The sequence below is a fragment of the Mustelus asterias genome, chromosome 15, assembly GCF_964213995.1.
Source record: "Mustelus asterias chromosome 15, sMusAst1.hap1.1, whole genome shotgun sequence".
Taxonomy (NCBI): Eukaryota; Metazoa; Chordata; class Chondrichthyes; order Carcharhiniformes; family Triakidae; genus Mustelus; species Mustelus asterias.
Genome location: NC_135815.1, coordinates 3460486 through 3470025, shown reverse-complemented (window position 1 = coordinate 3470025; position 9540 = coordinate 3460486). Strand labels below are relative to the sequence as shown.

The following is a 9540-nucleotide window of genomic DNA, read 5'->3' as shown; positions in this document are numbered from 1 at the left end:
AGAAACTTCACAACCAATGATGGTTGCAGCTCCTAAAAACAGAATGACTTTTTCAGATTTAAATTGCCTTTTTTATCTTAATTGTTAGGTTTCTCCAGATGCATATAATTATTTGAAATATATGGTAGATAAATTGGTGGGCAGCACGATGGCACAGTGGTTAGCACTGCTGCCTCATAGCGCCAGGGACCCGGATTTAATTCCTGGCTTGGGTCACTGTCTGTATGGAGTTTGCACATTCTCCCCGTGTCTGCGTGGGTTTCCTCCGGTTGCTCCGATTTCCTCCCACAGTGTGAAAGATGTGCTGGTTAGGGTGCATTCATCCGAACAAGTGCCAGACTGTGGCGACTAGGGGAATTTCACAGTAACTTCATTGCAGTATTAATGTAAACCTTACTTGTGACTAATAAATAACTTCAAATGTCCACTTATGCACTTTGGAACTGGAAATATGAAACAAGCTTCCATAGTGAACTGATCACAGTTAAAGTTACAAGGATTGCATGGAATATACAGGAAGGACAGGCCATTTGCTCCTTTGCTGACATTTATGTTCCATTCGAGCCTCGTCCCGTTCTTTCTTGTGTAACTCTCAGCATAACTCTTCATTTCCTCATGTGGTGACATAGCCTCCCTTTAAATGCATCTATTGGGGTGATTTTCCCAGCCCGCTGCACTGCTCCAGTAGCGCAGCGGGTCAGGAGACAGCAGCGGGGGCCGTTTCGCGGGTTTCCCGCTGATGTAACAGCCTCCACAAGTCTCCAGCACGAAGGTTTCCAGAGTAATCAGCTCTACACCAGAAATCAACACGGGGATGAGTTCAATATAGAAATCGCTATTTGCATTTAATTCATGGGTCTGGGACTGAAGAGGCCCCACCCCCCACTCCTCCTCCCCCTGCCCGAGAGGTCAGCGGTAAGGGTGGGGCTGCCCTTTGGGCAATGCCAGTCTGTCCAACTGGCAATGCTCAAAGGGCACCTGGGTACTGCCCACTGGGTATCAGGCAGTGCCAAGGGGGTGGGGCCAGAGGGGAATGAGGCCTATTAGGGTGGGGGGGAGGGGGGTGTGATCAGTGGGGGTGGGAGCACGTGCTGCCACTCTGCACTTAGGTTGACTGGGAGAAGGAGGGAAGAGGTGATCCGGGGCTGGTCATTGAGGTGGGCTGGGGCAAAGCTGCAGAGGGGGGGGGGGGGGGGGGGTTTGGGACTGTCGGGGTGTGGGTCGGGTCAGGGCTGTCATTGGGGGTCGGGAAGATTGGGGCCGGCTGGGAAGTGGTGGGGGGACGAGGGGTGGGGGGTGGGTGGGGGGAGGTGGTGGATTTTGGGGCTTTCCCAGGAGGTCTGGGAACCCAGTGATCAGGGGATGGGGGCTTTTGCAAGGCCAGCAATAGGGGGTTGCGGGGCTGGCCAGCAATCAGGAGGCTTGCGACCGGGAGCCCAGCGACCGAGAGCCCAGCGACCTGGAGGCCAGCGACAGGGAGCCCAGCGACCGGGAGGCCAGTGATTTGGAGGCCAGCGACCGGGAGCCCAGCGACCTGGAGGCCAGCGACTGGGAGCCCAGCGACCTGGAGGCCAGCGACCGGGAGCCCAGCGACCGGGAGGCCAGCGACCGGGAGGCCAGCGACCGGGAGGCCAGCGATCGGGAGCCCAGCGACCGGGAGGCCAGCGACCGGGAGGCCAGCGACCGGGAGGCCAGCGATCGGGAGCCCAGCGACCGGGAGGCCAGTGATTTGGAGGCCGACATGTGCCGATCTCCGTTCTGACAGATCGGCGCATGCGCAGTGGTCCACTCGGCGCTACGCTGCCGGCCTGCAGGGCGGGATTGGGCCCCGTTCCCTGATTTTCAGAGTGAATCCTGCGAGAGCACTCTGTGATGCACAGTCACGGAGATTCATTCAGGAAATCACTCTGAAAAAACAAGCCGGATTTACTCCCATGTTCCTGCTTGTTGGGGACTTAGAATTTTTTTGGGAGAATCCTGGCCATAATGTTCATTTCAACCATCCCCAATGGGCGTGCGTTCCATGTCCGTACCACTATCTGGCAAAGGCACAGGTGCACGGTGGCACAGTGGTTAGCACTGCTGTCTCACAGCGCCAGGGAGCCGGGTTCAATTCCAGCCTCGGGTCACTGTCTGTGTGGAGTCTGCACATTCTCCCCGTGTCTGCGTGGGTTCCCTCCGGTGCTCTGGTTTCCTCCCACACTCTAAAGGTGCACAGGTTAGGCCTCCTGGTGCACTGGTAGATAAGGATGCCCTGCACAATGGCACCCAAGTGCTCTGAAGCTGGCTTCACCCACCTCACAACCACCACCACCCCCCCCACCCCACAACACCCCCCCCCCCCCCCGGCCCCCCCAAACCCCACCACCCCCTGCCCTGAGGTGCCAGATCCTGCAACAAATGGCACAGGCGTCGCACTGTCTCCTTTCGGAGCAGGAGCCATCAGTGGCACATGGTGTCCGACAGTTGCTCGAAGGACGCTCGTGTGCAGAACTGCTGGGGTCTCTACTCCCTCCTCCTCCTGCACCCCCCCCCCCCACCCCCCCCCCCCCACCCCCCCACCACCACCCCCTCCCCCCCCCCCCCCCCCCCGCCCCCCCAAGGGCAAACGGTGGCCACATCCTGCCTCCGGGGGCCGTCTCCTTCCCCTCCTGCGAGTGGTAGGGCCCGGGCCTCCGGTGTCCCCAATTCTTCCTCCTGCTCATCCTCCTCAGCTCCAGCAGCAACGAAAAGAACAGCAAGATCAATCGGTTGTATCGCAAATGTCACTCTGAAGGGCGGGGGGGTGGGGGGGGGGGGGGGGGGTGGTTTGCGGAAGGAGAGAGGCAGATGGAGAATTTAAAGAAATCTGCTCACCCCCACCGTAACTACACAGACCCCAAAGTCCCCCAGCAACACAACCCCCCCATTCCCCCTCATAGCCCCCCAACAACACAGACCACCCTTTCTCTCCCACAACCCCCAGCAACACAGACCCCCCATTCCCCCCAAAGCCCCCCAGCAACACAGACCCCCATTCCCCCCCACAGCCCCCCAGCAACACAGACCTCCATTCCCCCCCACAGCCCCCCAGTAACACAGCCTCGCATACTCCCCCCACATCCCCCAGCAACACAGGCCCCACATTCCTCCACAGCCCCCCAGCAACACAGTCCCCCCATACTCCCCCCACATCCCCCAGCAACACAGGCCCCACATTCCTCCACAGCCCCCCAGCAACACAGTCCCCCCATACTCCCCCCACATCCCCCAGCAACACAGGCCCCACATTCCTCCACATCCCCCAGCAACACAGTCCCCCCATACTCCCCCCACTGCCCCCCAGCAACACAGTCCCCCCATACTCCCCCCACAGTCCCCCAGCAACACAGTCCCCCCATACTCCCCCCACATCCCCCAGCAACACAGGCCCCACATTCCTCCACAGCCCCCCAGCAACACAGTCCCCCCATACTCCCCCCACAGCCCCCCAGCAACACAGTCCCCCCATACTCCCCCCACAGTCCCCCAGCAACACAGATCCCCCATACTCCCCCCACAGTCCCCCAGCAACACAGCCCCCATTCCCCCCACAGCCTCCCAGCAACACAGCCCCCCATTCCCCCCACAGCCTCCCAGCAACACAGCCCCCCATTCCCCCCATAGCCCCCCAGCAACACAGCCCCCCATTCCCCCCCACAGCCCCCCAGCAACACAGCCCCCACATTCCCCCCCACAGTCCCCAGCAACACAGGTCCGACCTGAAGCGCAACATGGCTGCCTCGAAACAACCCCCTCTGAGCAGCACAGAGCAGTTTGAAAGCAGAGACTTTCTTCTTCGCTCACCCTCACTGATCAAGTGCTAGAATGCAACTTTTATCGAGGAGGTGTTTTCCAGACGGATCCGACTGCGGTCAATGAGGTGGTCAAGGCAGGTGAGCTGGAACGATTGGGTGTGAAGCTCACTAATGACATTGTGATGCATGCTAAAACATGTAAATTGGCATCTTGCCCGTTTTGGGTGAGCTCCCGATCACGTTGATTTTTTTCCTGTGGTACGGGGAGGAATTGGCACGAAAACAGCTGTCATTTGCATTAGCCGCTTTACGCCTGATTTTACGGCATTTTCCCACCGGAAAACAGACGTAACGTGGCCGTAAAATTCCGCCCCATGTTTCTAAAAGTTGGCAAATCATGTTACAGTTATTTGAAACATTGGTTCGGCCACATTTGGAGAGATTGGGTAGACTGGGGTTGTTCTCCTTGGAAAGACGGAGAATGAGGGGAGATCTAATAGAGGTGTACAAGATTATGAAGGGTATAGATAGGGTGAACAGTGGGAAGCTTTTTCCCAGGTCGGAGGTGACGATCACGAGGGGTCACGGGCTCAAGGTGAGAGGGGCGAAGTATAACTCAGACATCAGAGGGACGTTTTTTACACAGAGGGTGGTGGGGGCCTGGAATGCGCTGCCAAGTAGGGTGGTGGAGGCAGGCACGCTGACATCGTTTAAGACTTACCTGGATAGTCACATGAGCAGCCTGGGAATGGAGGGATACAAACGATTGGTCTAGTTGGACCAAGGAGCGGCACAGGCTTGGAGGGCCGAAGGGCCTGTTTCCTGTGCTGTACTGTTCTTTGTTCTTTGTACTGTGTCCAATTCTGGTCACCACATGGGGGTAGCACAGTGGCACCATGGTTAGCACTGCTGCCTCACAGCACCAGGGACCCGGGTTTGATTCCCGGCTTGGGTCACTGTCTGTGTGGAGTCTGCACGTTCTCCCCGTGTCTGCATGGGTTTCCTCGGGTGCTCCGGTTCCCTCCCACAGTCCGAAAGACGTGCTGGTTAGGTGCATTGGCTCTGCTAAATTCTCCCTCAGTGTACCCAAACAGGCGCCAGAGTGTGGCGACTAGGAGATTTTCACAGTAACTTCATTGCAGTGTTAATGTAAGCTTACTTGTGACTAATAAGTAAACTACTTTTCTTTACTTTAATTATGGTTGTCGCGTACTCCAAATGGTTGGAGATACATCGCCTGAGCTCCACCCCTGCTACCTTTGAGAAACTACAACGAAGTTTCTGCACATAAGGGATACCTTCAGTCCTGGTCTCTCACTGCTGTAAATGAAGGGTGATTGGTGATGGAAGACTGGCCTCAGTAAGAAGATTACATCCATCCTCCACTGTCTCCAACGGTCTTCCCAAGGTTAAAATGACCTGCATTTGCTGCGTTTATCCTTGCATCTTTTTTTGAATAAGGATGCATCAATTGTAATACTCCCTGAATGAAGGAAGAGCAGAAGTTGCATCTATTATATAACTGGTGAAAGCAAAGCTCAAGTCGCGAACCCTGCCTTTGTGGAGTGTGTCAGGAAGTGGGGCTTTCAGATTGTTGACATGACTGAGTCCATCCATGAATAGTGTGTGCAGCAGCTGAAGGAGTTTGATGGTAAGCAGCTTGTCTCTGTCACAAAGAGGGCCCTTGAGCTGCCTGAGGATGAGGAGGAGAAGGAAAAGTGAGAAGAAGATCGAGCCAAGTATGATAACCTGTGCAAGCTCATGAAAGATCCTGGACAAGAGGCTGTGTGTTTCTAACCGGCTTGTCCCCTCCCCATGCTGCATTGTGACCAGCATCTATGGCTGGACTGCAAACGTGGAGGGAATCATGAAGGCTCAGGCCCTGAGGAACAATTCAACCATGGATCACATGAAGGCCAAGAAACGCCTGGAGATCAACCCTACCCACCCAATTGTGGACACCCTGAGGCAGAAATCTGAGGTAGAAAAGAACGACAATGCTGCTCAGGACCTCATGATCCCGATTTTCAAGACTGTGCTCTTACCTTCCGGGTGTTCATTGGCTGATCTGCAGATGCACTCTAACCATATCTATGGAATGATCAAGTTGGGTCTGAGCATTGGTGATGATGAGGTGTCTGTTGAAGAGGTCTCACCCCTGGAGGGAGACGAGGATGCATCCCGCACAGAGGAAGTTGCTGAATGAATGAATGCTGCTCTCTTCCTAAATTCTCCCTTGGGTTAAACTGGACTTTGGAAAGGATCTGTTGTGCACTGTGTGTAAAGTAATAACAATCTGACCAGTCTGATCAGATCAATGTGTTTTGGGCTTTTACCAGAGTGAGTTTGACACGACAGTCATTACCAGATGTTACTGTTCTTTTTCCTATTTTTAGATGCACGTCATTTACACTTTTGCTGCAGCATGCTGTAAAATAAAACCCAAAACTAGTGCGCAAAATAAATACAGTAAGAAGTCTCACAACACCAGGTTAAAGTCCAACAGGTTTATTTGGTAGCAAATACCATACGTTTTCGGAGCACTGCTCCTTCGTCAGATGGAGTGGAAATGTGTCCACATTTCCACTCCATCTGATGAAGGAGCAGCGCTCCGAAAACTTATGGTATTTGCTACCAAATAAACCTGTTGGACTTTAACCTGGTGTTGTGAGACTTCTTACTGTGTTTACCCCAGTCCAACGCCGGCATCTCCACATCAAAATAAATACTCCAGACTTCTAGTCTACCCCTTGAATCAGTTAAGAGTCAACCACATTGCTGTGGGTCACATGTTAGGTCAATTTCGCCTGGCCAATCAACCTAACCTGTACATCTCGGGAGGTGGGAGAAAGCCAGAGCACCCAATGGAAATCCACGCAGGCACGGGGAGAACATGCAAACTCCACACAGACAGTGACCCGAATCTGAACCCGGGTCCCTGGCATTGTGAGGCAGCAGTGCTAACCACTGTGCCACCCCATGGGCTGCTTTTAAAGAAGAGATGGTTCAGGTGCAGGTCAGGTTCACATGTTAGGCCAGGCCAGGTAAGGATGGAGAATTTCTTCTCTCACAGCCATTAGTGAACCAAGTGGGTTTTTATGAAAATTGATGATAGCCTCAATGTCACTATTACTGAGATTAGTTGTCAATTCCAGATTTTCTTTCATTAATTTGTTGAATTTAAATTCCACCAGCTGCCATGGTGGGAATTTGATTCTGTGACACCAGAACGTGAGCTGGAATTCTGGATTATGAGTCCACTGACATTACCACCGTATCATCGTCTCCCTTTATTTCTCTTATTTGCTTTTTCACTTCCTCTCTGAACTTTAATATTCACCCTCATTCTCATTTGTATCATTAACCTAAAATATTTCACACACACACTTTTGTCTGCTTCATCTTACTTTCTATCCCTTTCATCACTCAGGAAGCTTGGGCTTTCCTCACCATTTCCCCTTGTGGGAATGTACCTCACCTGCACCTGAACCATCTCCTCTTTAAAAGTAGCCCATGGGGCGGCACGGTGGCACAGTGGTGAGCACTGCTGCCTCACAGCGCCAGGGACCCGGGTTCAATTGCGGCCTCGGGTGACTGTTTGTGTGGAGTTTGCACATTCTCCCCGTGTCTGCGTGGGTTTCCTCCAGGTGCTCCGGTTTCCTCCCACAGTCCAAAGATGTGCGGGTTAGGTTGATTGGCCATGATAAATTGATAATAGTTTCGTGGGATTAGCAAGGTAAATATGAGGGGTTATGGGAATAAGGCATGGGTGGGATTGTGACTGGTGGGCCAAATGGCCTCCTTCTGCACTGTAGGGATTCTATGGTTGGTCTTTTATAGTTCTGTCTGCCTATCTTTGACTCCTTATTAGCTGGGCTAGATCTATTCTCATCCTACTGGATAGGCACACCAATATGAGTATCCAGGCTGATATTCCCAGCATTCAGGCACTGGTCAAGCTTGGCCAGCTCTGATGGCTGACACAAGACTCTACTCTGCAATGGCAAGCTATCACGAGAGGGACAGAGGAACCTCTACAGGGACACTCTGAAAGCCTCCCTAAATAAATGCAACTTCCCTATTGACATGTGGGAATTGCTTTTAGAACACACAAACTGGAGAAGAAGCATCTGTGAAGGCTCCAATCACCTCAAGTGTCACTGGGTGGAGCACGCAGAGGCCAAGCGTAAACTGCAGAATCCAGAGCATCCCACCTCATCAAACATCTCCTGCCAAACCCTCTGGGGCTCCAGGAATGGACTATTCAACCACCGTAGAACCCACCTCTCCCGGAGTGGAAGCAAGTCACCCTCGACCCTGAGGGACTGTCAGGAAAGAAGCAGAGTGGGTTGTTCCTCCTCCAATTCAATATTTTTATTGGTGATTACTTTTGGCCCTTCCCAATGGCTAGTTTGAGCATGGTGAGACGAAGAACACTTTTCGCGAATTGTTCCCGTGCTGACATTTGATCCACCTGAACCCACACGTTGAACCAGATCCAGCAATGCTCCTCCCTCATTGGGCCAGAAACAGACCAATCAAGAACAATGTCCTGAATAAACTTCCAAAACGTTGCTCCTCGCTGATCTTTACAATGTTGCCCTCAGAGTTTAGAATGAGATCATTAAAATCCCCTCTTATCGTTCCCTTTTTGTTGTTGCACTGCTCTCGAATTTCCTTGCAAATCCTCTCCAGTCGGTGGGTGGGTGGGGGAGGTGGGTGGGGCCTTGAGTAAGGGGGTGTCACAAGCAGAGCTTTTTAAAATAGTCATGCTGAGGTTAAAAATGGTTTTATTTCTTCTATCTTTCCTGCTGGTTCATGACCTATAGATGCACCCAGTAATACAATAGCACCTCTATTCTTTCCTAACTTTTAACCAAACAGATTCTGTCCTCCACCCCTTTAAGCTATCCTCTCTCTTCAACATAGCAATATTCTCCTTAATCCATTTGAGGGGTGGGGGTTGTGTTGGGTCCACTGGTGGGGTGGGGAGGGGGTGTGGGGTGCGTGTGTGTGGGAGTCCAGGTCTGCTCCTTGGTGGGTGGGGTGGGAGGGGGGTGGTGGAGATAGAAATGGGTCTCCTCAGGGTGGGGCGTGGCCTCCCATGAGCCTGGGGATCCCCATGGGTGGGGAGTTGTGGGTGGGGTTGGGAATATATTGGGGGTTGATTAGTCAGTGGGCAGGGGGGTCCGGAGTGTGGGGGTGTCGCCTCTGGGGCTTGTTCTGGGTGTTTAAAATAGTTACACTGAAGTTCAAAGTGGTTTTATTTCTTCTAACTCAGAGTTCGAACAGAGGCCATTTTGTAGGGAAGTTCGGAGTCAGCAGCATTGTTGCGGGTCTGGAGTCACTTGCAGGCCAGGCTGGGTATGAATGGCAGAACCAGATGGGTTTTTGCAACAATTGATGACAGTTCTCATGGCTACCATTACTCAGACTAGCTTCCAATTCCCCGAGTGGTGTAAAACTGGCAGAACCATCTGAAGTTAGTGATTTAAATTGCTTTGTCAGATGGCTTCCAGCCCAACGCAGTTGTCCAGGGAAAGTTAGTGCTTCTCATCAATTGCTGCCTTACCTGAGAACTTCTAAGAGGAATTCCCCAGTGCATTATTGCGGTGGCCCCCCAAATCTAGTGCTGGGGAGCCAGGACATTATTTTCCCTCAGTACGGAGGAGTTGAAAACTAGGAGTGACTTACCGAGGATTAGACCGATAAAGGGAATAAATAAAAGCCCAATGCCAACATTTCGGCCAGTTTCCATTGCCTT

The 9540-nt window shown here is 52.8% G+C and overlaps 1 pseudogene across 1 annotated transcript; it reads left to right on the top strand.

Moving 5' to 3' along the window:
- The first annotated feature begins 852 nt into the window (after positions 1-852).
- On the top strand, positions 853-8422 carry LOC144504884 (putative heat shock protein HSP 90-beta-3 pseudogene; annotated as a pseudogene). Its single transcript, XR_013499710.1, has 4 exons — positions 853-915; positions 1391-1630; positions 5343-6689; positions 7341-8422. The product of XR_013499710.1 is annotated as a putative heat shock protein HSP 90-beta-3 pseudogene (transcript).
- Positions 8423-9540: the final 1118 nt, after the last annotated feature.